Source organism: Triticum aestivum, chromosome 3D (assembly GCF_018294505.1).
Source record: "Triticum aestivum cultivar Chinese Spring chromosome 3D, IWGSC CS RefSeq v2.1, whole genome shotgun sequence".
NCBI classification, from domain to species: Eukaryota; Viridiplantae; Streptophyta; class Magnoliopsida; order Poales; family Poaceae; genus Triticum; species Triticum aestivum.
Window position 1 is genome coordinate 59,827,329 of NC_057802.1, and position 14,507 is coordinate 59,841,835.

Below are 14,507 nucleotides of genomic sequence, written 5' to 3' on the forward strand. Positions count from 1 at the left end.
TTGGAATGGCTTGAGAATTAAGCTGTTGCAATAAGCCTTCCTGCTCAAAGCATCTGCAATGACATTGGCCTTGCCTGGAGTATATTCAATACTCGGATTGTACTCTTGAATCATCTCGACCCATCGAGTCTGCCTGAGATTGAGGTTGGGCTGAGTGAAGATGTACTTGAGACTCTTGTGATCGGTGAATATGTCCACTTTCCTTCCCAACAAGAGATGTCTCCATGTTATTAATGCATGGACAACTGCCGCCAACTCAAGATCGTGAGTGGGGTAGTTCTTTTCGTTGGACTTCAACTGACGAGAGGTATAGGCCACAACTTTCTTCTCTTGCATTAACACAGCACCGAGACCTTGGAGAGAAGCATCACAGAAAACTTCGAATGGATTGGATTCGTCAGGAGGAACTAAGACAGGAGCTGTGACAAGTTTCTCTTTGAGAGTGTTGAAAGCAACGTCACACACAGGAAACCAGACATACTTCACATGCTTCTAGAGGAGGTTGGAAAGAGGCTTTGCAATTTTAGAGAAATTCTCAACGAATCTTCGGCAATACCTTGCAAGACCAAGAAAACTGTGAAGCTGCTTGACATTCTGAGGAGGTTCCCAATTCACAATTGCAGACACCTTCTCGGGATTAACAGCGATGCCCTTGGCAGAGATGATATGGCCAAGGTAAAGAACTTCATCAAGCCAAAACTCACATTTGGAAAACTTCGCATAGAATTGATACTCTCAGAGCTTGTCGAGCACCACTCGCAAATGTTTGGCATGATCCTTCTTATTCTTGGAGAAGACCAAGATATCATCGAGATACACCAGGACGAATTCATTGGTATAGGGGTTGAAGATGAAATTCATCATTCGAGAGAATGTTGGAGGAGCATTGACAAGGCCGAAAGACATGACAGTTCATAAGAACCAAAGCTTGTTCTGAATGCTGTCTTGGGAATATCTTCTTCACGAATGCGAATCTGATGATAACCCATTCGAAGGTCAAGTTTGGAGAAGACTTTAGCACCTTTGAGTTGCTCGAATAGCTCATTGATGCTGGGAAGTGGATACTTGTTCTTGATTGTCTTCTTGTTCAATGGACGGTAGTCGACACAAAGTCGGTCCGTGCCATCCTTCATCTGGACAAAAAGAACACCACAACCCCATGGAGATGAACTCGGTCTGATCAAACCCAGGCGCTCTTGTTCATCGAGCTGTTTCTTCAATTCCTTCAACTCCTTGGGTCCAAGCTTGTAAGGACACTTGCAAACGGGTTCAGTGCCAGGCTCAAGATCGATAACGAACTCAACTGGCCGGTGAGGAGGCATACTCGGAAGCTCTTCTAGAAAGACATCTTGGTACTCACAAATGACTGGAATTTGGGAGATAGCATCCAACTCGCGCTTCTCATTGAGAGAAAATAACCGAATGGTTTCATCACGAGCGGCATAGATGATAACATCCTCAGAAGAGTGTGTCAATTGAATTTCCCTAGCAGCACAATCAAGTTGAGCTTTGTCCTTTGAAAGCCAGTCCATGCCGAGAATTAGATCAATATCCGAGTCACCAAGGACAATTGGTTTAGACAGAAATTTATAGTCGCCCATCTTGATACCGACATTCGGAACCAACATGGTAGATCTCAAACGCTTAGCCGGAGAAATAACTTGCATTGCTCTAGGTAATTCCTCTGTGTCAAAATTGTGCTTCGATGCAAAAGGATATGACATAAAACAATGCGATGCACCGGTATCAAATAAGACTTTTGCAGGAATATCATTAACTAAGAGATTACCCATTATCACATAAGTAGAATCCTCCACTTGAGCTGCATTCATCATGTTCACCTTTGCAGACTTGGGATTATGCTTGACCACTGCATTGCTGGAAGACCTCACAGGAGGAGGAGGCGGAAGACGCCTTTGGTTGAAGCACTTGTTAGCATAGTGACCTTTCTGCTGACACTTGTTGCAAGTCACCTCGGAGAGTGGACGATGATAAGGAGCATTCGACTTTGGAGCTTGATTCTGAGACTTGTTCTGATAGCCAGGGTTGGGTGGGTGGGAAGATCCATGGCCACCTTTGCTCTTCTGCTGGAAAGGCTGACGAAACGGAGGAGGAGGCAACTAGAACTTCTGTTGCTTAGCAGCCACTAGTGAGGAAGAAGAAGACTGAACTGCATCCCTGACTCTCTTCTTAGAAGCCTCACACTTGAGCTGAGCAGCATCTTGCTTCAGTGCCATATGGTAGAAATCATCATACTTGGTCGGCTCAAAAAGCACTAGAGGTAATTGCAGATCTTCTCTGAGGCCACCTCTGAATTGATAGATCATGCTCTTTTCATCAGGAACGTCTTGCTTAGCGAAGCAAGCGAGTTTCTGAAACTGAGTATTGTATTGATACACGGACATGCTGCCTTGCTTGAGATTGCGGAACTCCTCACGCTTACTCTCAACAACACTTTATGGAATGTGGTGAGTTTTGTAGTCTCAGCGGAAATCATCCCAGGTAATCACACGACGTCCTCTGGAATCTTTGTATTGTTGATACCACTCGGTAGCTTGATCCTTGAGTTGAAAAGAAGCGAACTTGACAAAGTCCTCAGACCTGACATTGCTACATTCAAAATGCTTGTTGATGTCCACGAGCCAATCATCGGCGTCTGTGGCCTCGGCATAGTAGCTGAAAGACTTCGGCTGATTTGCGAGGAACTGGTTGAGGGTTGCGAAATGAGGCTGATTGTTGCCTTGGCCTTGATTTCCTTGATTTCCTTGCCCTTGGGTGCGTTCTTGCAAGAGTTGCAAAATCATCTGAGCATTGGCGTTGGTGGCTGCCATGATAGCTTGCCATGCCTCCGGAGGCGGAGGTGGTGGCGGAGGGTTCGCCTGACTCCCCTCATTGCGTTCCGGATTCTAACGCGTTGGCAGAGCCATCCTGAAGAGGGTGACATCCGTTAGCATCTTGATAGACAACTAGACAAGTAGAATCAACGGATATAAATTGCAACATATAGTCTTCACAATACACATTCGAACGAGGATGAACGAATGAATTCCATAGTAAATCATCACACTTCCATTAAGGTGAGAAGCCACTTGATAAAGGATTGATGAATAAAATAAAAAGGTACGAGTGGAACAAATAAATGGTAAGGATTACCCAATCACAAACCAAATATCTGCGGGAAGAAATGCTAAGAGCTACTTGAATCCCACCTATAAACTCCCGAAACTTTCTGGTTATGCAATCTGGTGTTGGGGATACAGGGGACACAAAATATATCACCCAAACTAGCAATCCCTAGATCCAGCTGTATCCATCCGCAACACATAACCAAGAAACCTTCGGAAATCGTGTACCTCAACCTTCGAAAAGCATCCGTTATACAAGTTATGGCAATACTCCAGAACTCCCGCCCCAGTACTGGGTGGCGTCGAGGTGATCTCACCAACAACTGCATAAAAGAGATTTTCGATCTCGGCGAAACTCAGGTATTCCAGAACTGCAACGATAAAATTGTGACGACAACACCTCGGAGCTCAACTCCCCGAGACACTGCCACAACCCCTAAATGTCAGGAGGCACCAAGAACAATGTTCTCGTCACAAAACCATCGGAACAATTCCAAGATACCCGCGTGATCCTAAAAAAAATTTAGTGAAATTTGAGGAGAGAAGAGTCAAAACTTCTACGTCGGTAGGCCTCACCAGAGCGACGAAGGGACTGAGGAGTAAAAAGAATCATACTCTCCGATATATATCATACTAAGACTCAAAACATTTTTGTTCTAGACTCAACAATGCCAGCGATTCGATCAAGCAGGGGGCTCCTAAGTCGGGGATCGCTCTGATTACCAACTTGTAACGCCCACGATGCGGCTATATCTCCCACGTGTCGAGGCACGACTTAGAGGCATAACCGCATTGTAGGAAATGTCGCAAGAAGGGTCATCTTCACACAATCCCATGTAATGAACCAGTATGGGATAATGAGAGTTGGCTTACAATCGCCACTTCACACAATACATAATTTAATTCATACATCATCCAAAATCCACACATAGACCGACTACGGTCAAATCCAAATAAAAATAAGATAACCCCAAATGCTAGATCCCCGATCGTCCCAACTGGGCTCCACTACTGATCATCAGGAAACGAAACATAGTAACGACCACATTCCTCGTCGAACTCCCACTTGAGCTCGGTTGCATCATCTGCACTGGCATCGTCGGCACCTGCAACTGTTTTGGTAGAATCTGTGAGTCACGAGGACTCAGCAATCTCACACCCGCGAGATCAAGACTATTTAAGCTTATAGGAAAGGATGGTGTAATGAGGTGGAGCTTCAGCAAGCACAAAGCATATGTGGTGGCTAACATACGCAAATGAGAGCGAGAAGAGAAGCAACGCAACGGTCGCGAAGCTAGAAATGAACAAGAAGTGATCCTGAAACTACTTACGTTCATGCATAACTCAAACCGTGTTCACTTCCCGGACTCCGCCGAAAAGAGACCATCACGGCTACACACACGGTTGATGTATTTTAATTAAGTCAAGTGACAAGTTCTCTACAACCAGGCATTAACAAATTCCCATCTGCCTCATAACCGCGGGCACGGCTTTCGAAAGATAATACCCTGCAGGGGTGTCCCAACTAAGCCCATTATAAGCTCTCACGGTCAACGAAGGATACACCTTCTCCCGAGAAGACCCGATCAGTCTCGGAATCCCGGTTTACAAGACATTTCGACAATGGTAAAACAAGACCAGCAAGACCGCCCGACTGTGCCGACAAATCCCGATAGGAGCTGCACATATCTCGTTCTCAGGGCACACCGGATGAGACAGGCTACGAGTAAAACCAGCCCTCAAGTTTCCCTGAGGTGGCCCCGCAGGCGGCTCGGTTCGGACCAACAATCGAAGGAGCACTGGCCCGGGGGGGTTAAAATAAAGATGACCCTCGGGCTCGCGAAAACCCAAGGGAAAAAGGCTTAGGTAGGCAAATGGTAAAACCAAGGTTGGGCCTTGCTGGAGGAGTTTTATTCAAGGTGAACTGTCAAGGGGGTCCCATAAATCACCCAACCGCGTAAGGAACACAAACTCAAGGAACATAATACCGGTATGACGGAAACTAGGGCGGCAAGAGTGGAACAAAACACCAGGCATAAGGCCGAGCCTTCCACCCTTTACCAAATATATAGATGCATTAATTAAATAAGAGATATTGTGATATTCCAAAATATCCATGTTCCAACATGGAACCAACTTCAACTTCACCTGCAACTAGCAACGCTATAAGAAGGGCTGAGCAAAAGCGGTAAGTTAGCCAAACATTGGTTTGCTAGGAAAGGATGGTTAGAGGCTTGACATGGCAATATGGGAGGCATGATATAGCAAGTGGTAGGTAGCGCAGCATGGCAACAGAACGAACAACTAGCAAAGCAAAGATAGAAGTGATTTCGAGGGTATGGTCATCTTGCCTGCAAGGTTCTCCGAGTTGTCGAAAGCTTGATCCTCGTAAGCATACTCAACAGGTTCCTCGTTCACGAACTCGTCTCCCGGCTCTACCCACAGCAAGAATACAATTAATGGAACCACAATCAATCACGGGAAAAGCACAAGCAACATGATGCAATAGATGTATGATATGCGAGATATGATACGCGATGCGTATGGGTGCTTCGGAAGAAAAAGGATGAACAAGGCAGTAACTTGGCAAACCAAGTATGCCACTGGAAAGATGAGATGATTTCGGACAAAATCGATATAAAGATCACCGGAAACGGATGCACGGTTTGCAAATGGCAAGCAAAATAAGAATGACACGATTCTGCGATTAACAGCAAGATAGCACTAAGAGTACATCAAGAAACTATGCTACAGCACCCCAACATGGCAACAAAGCATATGGCAGTAATCTACAGGAGATGCTTGACAAAAGATGAACACTTAGCTACGGCTAGATCACAACATAACAGGTTCAAACAAGCATGGCAAAAGTGCAAAAGATATCAGGTTCACAGACTTGGTAAAAATACTGGACATGGCAGAAACAGCATCAGGTAGCAATGTTCAGAGCAAGCAATCAACATGCTACAGGAACTTAACATAGCACAACAAGGCATGGTATGAATCTAATAAATGCATAGAACAAAAGTCCCTTACTGACCATGAGCCAAAAAGGATCAGAATATATGATGGCACCCATGTAAACATAGCAAGTTTCGTTAACAGGTTTCTGACTTAGAAGAAAACGGAGCTCTGTAAAGATGGCATGGCATGGATCAAAACACCTGTAGAGCTCATGCCCATAAGATGCACACATCAATTGCAAGAAAAATAACAAAACACCAAGTTCTGATGAGTAACAGCAGTAAACATCATATAGCACTCTTGCACCAGAGATTTGGGCATCAAGATGGACTCAAACGAGCATGCCACAATGGAACAAAATGAAGAGCATCTCGAGACGAATATTTTGATATATCGTGCGCATGAAACGGAGCAGTATGCAAAGAGTTATGAGGTGATGAACAGGGCTCCCGAATATGAGTAAATCGGGACTTGGCAGAAATCGAAGGGAGGGGAAAAGTCAACCTTATCCCGATCCAGATCTGGCGCGCTCTACGAGGATCACCGGAGTTGGCCGGGGTTGGAGAGGAGGCCGGAGGAGCGCTCGGGGAAGGGCGGCGGAGGCGAGGGGAAGAGGGAGCGGGACGGCGCCGGCGGGAGACGACGGCGACGGGGTCGGCGACGGCGGGCGGAGCGGTGGAGGCGACGGCGGTCGGCGACGGCGCGGTGAACGGCGGCGACCGGCGGGCGGCGGGGCGTCGCTCGGGCGGCGGGGGAGCCGCGAGCGGCGCGGGCAGCGGAGGAGCCGCGGGAGGGCGCGGGCGTACGGGCCGCGGGGGCCTCGCGCGGGCTTCGCGGGCCGGCGGCGCTGGGCGGCGGCGCTGCCACGTGTCGTGCCCCGATTGGTCGGGCGCGCCGGCGGGATTCGTCCGGCGCCGGGCGGACGTGTCTGGCGCGCGGTGGGAGCGGGGCTAGGGTTTGGACGCAAATTTCGGAGGGGAAGGTGTTTATATAGGCATAGGGAGCTAGGAGAGTCCAAATGAGGCACGGTTTTCGCCCACACAATCGTGATCGAATGACCGAGAGCATGGAGGGGGCTTAGATGGGTTATTGGGCTATTTGGAGGGTGGTTTTGCTGCAACACACAAAGGGACTTTGCGGTTACCTGGTTAACCGTTGGAGCATCAAACGACCTCCAAATGGAACGAAACTTGACAGGTGGTCTACCGGTGGTATACCAAGGCCACTTGGCAAACCTCGATCCATTCCGAGAACATTTAACACCCGGTCACGAAAAGAGACAAGAGGGGGTGCGCCGGTGCACGTGGGAGCGTCGGATTGCAAAACGGACAATGGAGAAAATGCTCGGATGCAAGAGACGAACACGTATGCAAATGAGATGCACATGATGGCATGATATGAGATGCATGACATGAACAAAATGGAAAACAAAAAAAAACCCGACCACGAAGGGAATATCATAACACACACCCGAAAATGGCAAGAGTTGGAGTTACAAATATGGAAAGTTACATCCGGGGTGTTACATGCTCTCGGCGCGGCGTGGTCAACGTGGTCAAGGAACAACTTCCATCGGACGTGGACTGTACGTGGAGAGGCTGACAGCTGGGTCCATGGCCGCAGCAAGGAAGTGCCTCCTTATTACGCGGAAAATAATTATTCCTCCACCTGACAGCTGGGACCCACCGGACGGGCCACTGTATTTCGCAAAAAAACGTTTCCCCCTGACTGCTGGGACCCACCAGCTACATCTTCGCACGCAAGGAAGTGCGTCCGGGCAAAAAAAACGATTCGCCCCCCGGACTGCTGGGACACACCAGCTACATCTTCGCAGGCAAGGAAGTGCCTGACAGTCGGGACCCACCTGGTCGAAGCGTATGTAGCGTTGTCATTCTGGTCGCGAATGTGTATGTACATATATACTGGTGGATGTAGAGGCGCGCACGTGTCGTAGTAGAGGTGCGTACGTGTCGTAGTAGAGGCGCGCACGTAGCATGTACACGTACGTACAGCGGCCAGGGTGCAAGAAAGAAAATACGGCCACGTATGTGTACATACGGGCGGGGTCTCGAACGCCTACCCGCGCATACGTACGGCCAGGGCTCGTGTACATGGCTGGGTCGGAACGGAGAAATAGCGTCCTCGTCGTGTTCATGGGGAGGCAACGGAATGCGTCATGTTCATGGGGAGGCAACGGAATGCGTCGTGTTCATGGGGAGGGGTGTGGCCTACCGCAAAAGGGAGGAAACGGACCTCCTACGGTCGAAACGGGGGTCCTGTTGATCGGGAGGAGTGTGGCGTACCGCAAAACGGACGAAACGGACCACCTACGGTCGAAATGGGGGTCCTGTTGATCGGGAGGGGTGTGGCGTACCGCAAAACGGAGGAAACTGACCTCCTACGGTCGAAACGGGGGTCCTGTTGATCGGGAGGGGTGTGGCGTACCGCAAAACGGAGGAAACGGACCTCCTACGGTCGAAATGGGGGTCCTGTTGATCGGGAGGGGTGTGGCGTACCGCAAAACGGACGAAACGGACCTCCTACGGTCGAAACGGGGGTCCTGTTCATCGGGAAGGGTGTGGCGTACCGCAAAACGGGACTCCACGGAATACTGTTCATCTCCACCGTCGACCTCCTCGAGCCTCCACGGGCTACCGTCGACCTCCTCCAGCCTCCATGGGCTTCTGTTCATCCAGCCTCCACCGCGCGCTACTCCACCGGCTACTGTTCAACCAACCCTCCACGGGCACCCCTCCACAGTCTACTGTTCATCTAGCCCTCCACACCACAGGGTCCTGTTCAACCACCCCTCCACGGGCACCCCTCCATCGTCTACTGTTCATCCAGCCCTCCACAGCACAGGGTCCTGTTCAACCACCCCTCCACGGGCACCCCTCCACCATGTATTGTTCATCCAGCCCTCCACCACACCACGGGGTCCTGTTCATCCAGAGGCAGCACCACTGCTCACTGTTCATCCAACCCCCCCCCCCCCGCAACACTCACTGTTCATCCGAGAGGCAGCATCGATCGGCTTCAGTTAGCAGCAGTAGCGAAGGAATCGCTCGATCGGGTTCAGTTGACAGCCATCGATCGATCGCTCGGATTCAGTAACGCGTAGCCTGCAGTGCAATCGCTCGGGTTCAGTTAGAGCCCAACGCCTCGCTCGGGTTCAGTTAGAGCCAACGCCTCGCACACACGCGCGTACGTGTACGAGAGAAACGCGCATCGCTTGGCCCCCAACCTCCCACCGTAACCGGGTACTCCCCGAAATTTTCCTCCCCCTCGCTTCTACCACAGATTTTTCCGTCATGGACGGCCCAAAGAATGTCATGCAGCTGCGTCTCCAGCCCGCCCAGGACGAAAAGCCCATTTTCTGTCATGATTTTTTGTCATAGAAGTAGGAGCCCACCACATCTATGATGATACCGGGTTTTGTCACAATTATCGTCATAGAAGTGTCATATGCAGACAGAAAAAAAATTCGTTCCGCCCAAAATGTCATGGATGTGTCTTTTTTTTGTAGTGCCAGCAAAAATATGTCAACTCCTTGCTCAGAAGCATGTGCGTATCCTCGCATCATGAAATTTTATAGCATTCAGTTCACATTTGAACTTATATTTTCTACATGTGTCTTATGCATCTTTCTTGTAGAAAAATATATGCTTAAAGGATAACAAACGTTTTAAACTGGGATCGTGTTCGAGGAAAGTATCTTGCAGCAATGCTCTGTGCTCCAATGCTGATGTAAGTACCTGGTGTATATCACTATATTTTTACATCAGTATGTAGTTCTTTAAGTAGTATCGGCTTGAATCCAACCTTAAGTACTCTACACCAATTATCTGATCTAAATTTATTTGGAGAAAATGTATAATTAAGGCGCCAATGTAGATTTTCACAAGGAAAACTGTCTGGTAGTTTTGCATACTGAGTTGCATGATTGTACTATCTCATATATTGCACATTACTAAAATCTAGTGGTGTGGTCTAGTTGCCCAATTGTTCATTGTGTCAATGTTGCTTTCCTATTAACTTACCTGGCCGATGATAGTAGTGTCATATTGTGTTAATTCGGTGTAGGCTGGTGTGGTCTAGTTGCCCAAACATTCATTGTGTCAATGTTCCTTTCCCATTAACTCACTTGGCCGATGATTTGGTGTAGGCTGCTGAAGATAAGAAGACAAAGCCTGAAGACACAAAGACAACCCCATTATTTCTTTCCAATAAATTTAGTGAAGGTAATATGGCAATAACTCTTGATTAATCTGTTCAGTTTCCCCTCTAACTTAAGTTATGATCCAGTGGTCGAGACACTCTCCACTAACAGTGATACAAGCCTTCCAAAATCACCATCTGAATCTGTTCAATTTCCTCTTTCTCAAATACAACGAAAAATATGTACATTTGTGAACCAAGTGGTGGCTGAAGCAATGATGGAAATCATGGAGGAATCAGAGGTGCACATTCTTGCGCATTTCAGTGACAGTATAACAAAGAAGAAAGAACAGGCTCACATGCTTATGGGCGTCATCCGCGCTGAGGTTGTAGATTATGAGGTTGTAAATCGTTAAGCTCTGTTCATTTATTTGCACTAGCATCAATCTTTGATTGCCAAGTGAATGTAATTTTTGGTAATATATGCTTCGATGTGCTACATTTTTCCTTGTATGTCGTATATTTGCTTAGCACAGCTCGCACTCCAGCTTTCTGGGTCCAAAGCTCAACTAGCGCAAACAAGCCAAAATATGCAATGAAATTAATAACCAGAACAAAGCAACGTGGCCCTTCATTGAGGGGAATGGCCCATTGCCCATAATGGGCCGCGTAATGGGCTCGCAGTTACTAGCTGGGCCAAAATTGTCTTTGGCCTTTGATGGACCAGATTTGCCGCTGTCCATAAATGGTCCGGTGGGCCAAAATCGACATGGGCTAATTAGGCCTACAACCATGCATGAACTTTATCAGGCACTCTTAGTTGACGGGTCATTAACAGGACGAAAGCTCGATTGAGACGCAATGATTGAAACGAGCCAACTGCCATTAGGAAGCTGAAAATAGACCTCGGTTAATGCTTGGCCCATTTCCATGTCGGATCGTTAACAGGCCAAAATCCAAGCGGGCCATAAGTGGGCCAATAAAAAACACGGGTCATTAGCAGACCAAAAGTCAGGTCGGGCTGGAATTGTACCATGGAGAACATGGGCCGCTAAGAGACCAAAAGTTAGGTCAGGCCGTAAATAGCCCAACTCTGGTGTGGGCGTTAACAGGCCGAAAGAAACACCGGGCTGGAATTGGAGCATGTAGAACATGGGCCGCTAAGAGGCCAAAAGTCAAGTTGACCATAAATGGCCCAATTCCTGTTTGGGCTGTTAACAGGCCGAAAGACACACCTAGCAGGAAATTGGCCCAACATTAGAATGGGTTGCTAAAAGACCGAAAGATGTACGGCCTGAAAATTGGCCAATCTCTAGAATGGGCCGCTAACAGTCCGAAAGAACATCAGGCCGCAGTTGAGCCAGAAGATATAGCAGGTTGTTAACAAGCTTGAACTGACAATGAGCAGCAATGGTGTCAAGTAGTTAACGGGCTGTTGAAGGACCGAATTGGCAGAACTCGCATGGGCCTTTGCCCTAATGGCCAGATGCATGCCCTAGATGGGCAAGCCTACTAATTTTGACTGGGCCGGACTTTTTAACCTAAATGGTTACTGTTGGGCCGTGACACGTGTCACCGTTTCATAGGCGTGTCTCGTCCATTAAAAGGATGGCATCTGTCGCAACGCTGAGTTGACACGTGGTACTGTTGGCGAATGAGAATTTTACACGTGGAAAATCACCATTGGTCCGGGCTGTTAACGGGTTATCAGATCCAAACCCGCACCCAATAGCTTAACGCAACCCGTTATGGTGGATGCCACGTGTCGGTTACCCTTGAAGAAAACATTTCCAAAATGCATCATTTATCGTCATGGAATTGGGCACTTCCGTGATGATAATTTGAGTATTATCATGGAACACTTCTACGACAGCACATGTATGACTATCATGATTCTGTCATAAAATCGTCATGGATGTATATGCATGACAAACAACGTGACCTACTGTGAAAAACATGTATCATTACGGAAGTGTTTTCTGTAGTGCATATGATAGATGAATAGGAGCTATCGTATATCGCTCTAGCATGTGACTATTATATGATGAATAGCATCCAAATATTTATCACTACTCCACGCCTACGCTTCTCCTAATATTGTCTTTGCTTGAATTACCACTGCTACTACTGTTCCAATTGCTACAAACCTGCTACTGTTACCATTACTATTACTACAACGACCGTTACCATTGCTATCAAAACTATCATATTATTGTGCTATTAATATTTTGCTGCAATGAAATAACTTCATAGGTGTGGTTGAATTGACAACTGAACTGCTAAGGCTTATAAATATTCTTTAGCTGCCCTTGTGTCGAATCAAAAAATTAAAGTGAAATACTACCCTTGAGCACTGTTGCGATCCTCTATACTTGTGGGCCATTAGGCTACCACGGCAAGCACATAGAAAATAAATCATATTAAAGTCATGCCAAACGGCCAAAGGCAAAACAAAACACAGGCAACTAACATGAGTGGGCAAGAGAAGATTTTGATCTCCATATTTAGCATGTGCACTCTTTTGAACGAACCAAGCTACCTTCCCTGTGATCTAATCAACGAAGCCCTTCTCTTTTTAGTCTATCTTGCCCGGCGCGTCTGCGACCATCGGTGCCTACACAAACCGAACACCATTCCCTGTGAAGGTTGTTGTGATTTTGCAATCTACTCACCTTTATTTCATAGACACATAGCCAGAAATGAAATGTAACACATAACTAGTGCCAAAGCAGAAACGTCATAATATCTCAAGCTATATTGGTCAGACAAAGCGATTGCACATCAACAACTATGGACAGTGGGGATCAGTGGTTTCTGTCGCGGGGAAGCATCCTCCAAGGCGTGAGACTCCACAACTTGCACCTGCTGCCCCATGAACACTCTCATCCCCGTCCCGAACGGTCAGCACACACTACAAAAAAACACACTTCCGTGATGATACGTGTTTGTCACAGTAGGTCGCGTTTTTTGTCATGCATGTACATCCATGACAAATTTATGACAGAATCAAGATAGTCATACCTGTGTTGTCGTAGAAGTGTTCCATGACATTACCAAAATTATCATCACGGAAGTGTCCACTTCCATGACGATAAATCGCGCGTCACGGAAGTGCTTTCGTCAAGGGTGACCGACACGTGGCATCCACCGTAACGGAACGCCGTTAAGCTATCGGGTCGGGTTTTGGATCCGATAACCCGTTAACAGCCCCGACCAATGGGGATTTTCCACGTGTAAAATCATCATTGGCTGAAGGAGACACGTGTCAGGTCCGCATTGGCACAGGTGCCACTCATCCAATGGGCGAGACGCGCCTATGATATGTTGACACGTGGACCGGCCCATCAAGTTTAAATGGGCCGGCCCAACTGATGGCCCACAATATTTTGCGGACCATAATGGGCCGGCCCATCTAAAGGCCCACGAGATTTTGCGGACCAAAATGGCTGGCCCAGCTAAAGGCCCACAAGATTTTGCGGGCCATAATGGGCCGGCCCAGGTAAAGGCCCACAAGATTTTTGTGTGCCATAATGGGCCGGCCCAGGTAAAGGCCCACAAGATTCTTGCGGATCATAATGGGCCGGCCCAGCTAAAGGCCCACGAGATTTCACCGACATTAATGGGCCGGCCCAGCTATAGGCCCACAAGATTTTGAGGACCCTAGTAGCCCGGCCCATTAACTGGCTGCCTTGTTTTGGGCCAAATGCCGGCCCATATTTGATCTGGTCCATTAATGGCCTGCCACGCTCCGGGCCTAATAGTGGCCCATATGAGATCCGGCCCGTTAAAAGCCTACCATGTTCTGGGCCAAATTACGGCCCAGATCAGGTCCGGCCCTTTAAGAGGCTTTGGGCTCAATTATGGCCCATATCAGATTCGGCCCGTCAACTGGACACTATGCTTTTCAGCCCACTTGCTAAAGGCCCACTTAGTAATTCGGCCTGATATTAGTTTTGGCCTGTTAAGGGCCCCTTTAACATTTCGACCCTATATTAATTTTGGCCTGTTAAAAGCCCGTCATATAGTTGGGCCTAACTACGGCCAGGTTTGCATCCGGCCTGCTCGCAGCCGATATCTGATTGGGCCAAACAAAGACCGAGACAATTTTGGCCTGGTAAAAGCTCGTGATTTGATTCGCACAATCATGGGCCGGGGTTCATTTTGGGCTGCTGCCGGCCCGTGAGCTGTTCGGCACGTTTCAGGCCCAACCTACATCGTGATTGCATGACGGCCCGATTATGTACCGTAATTTTACGGTTT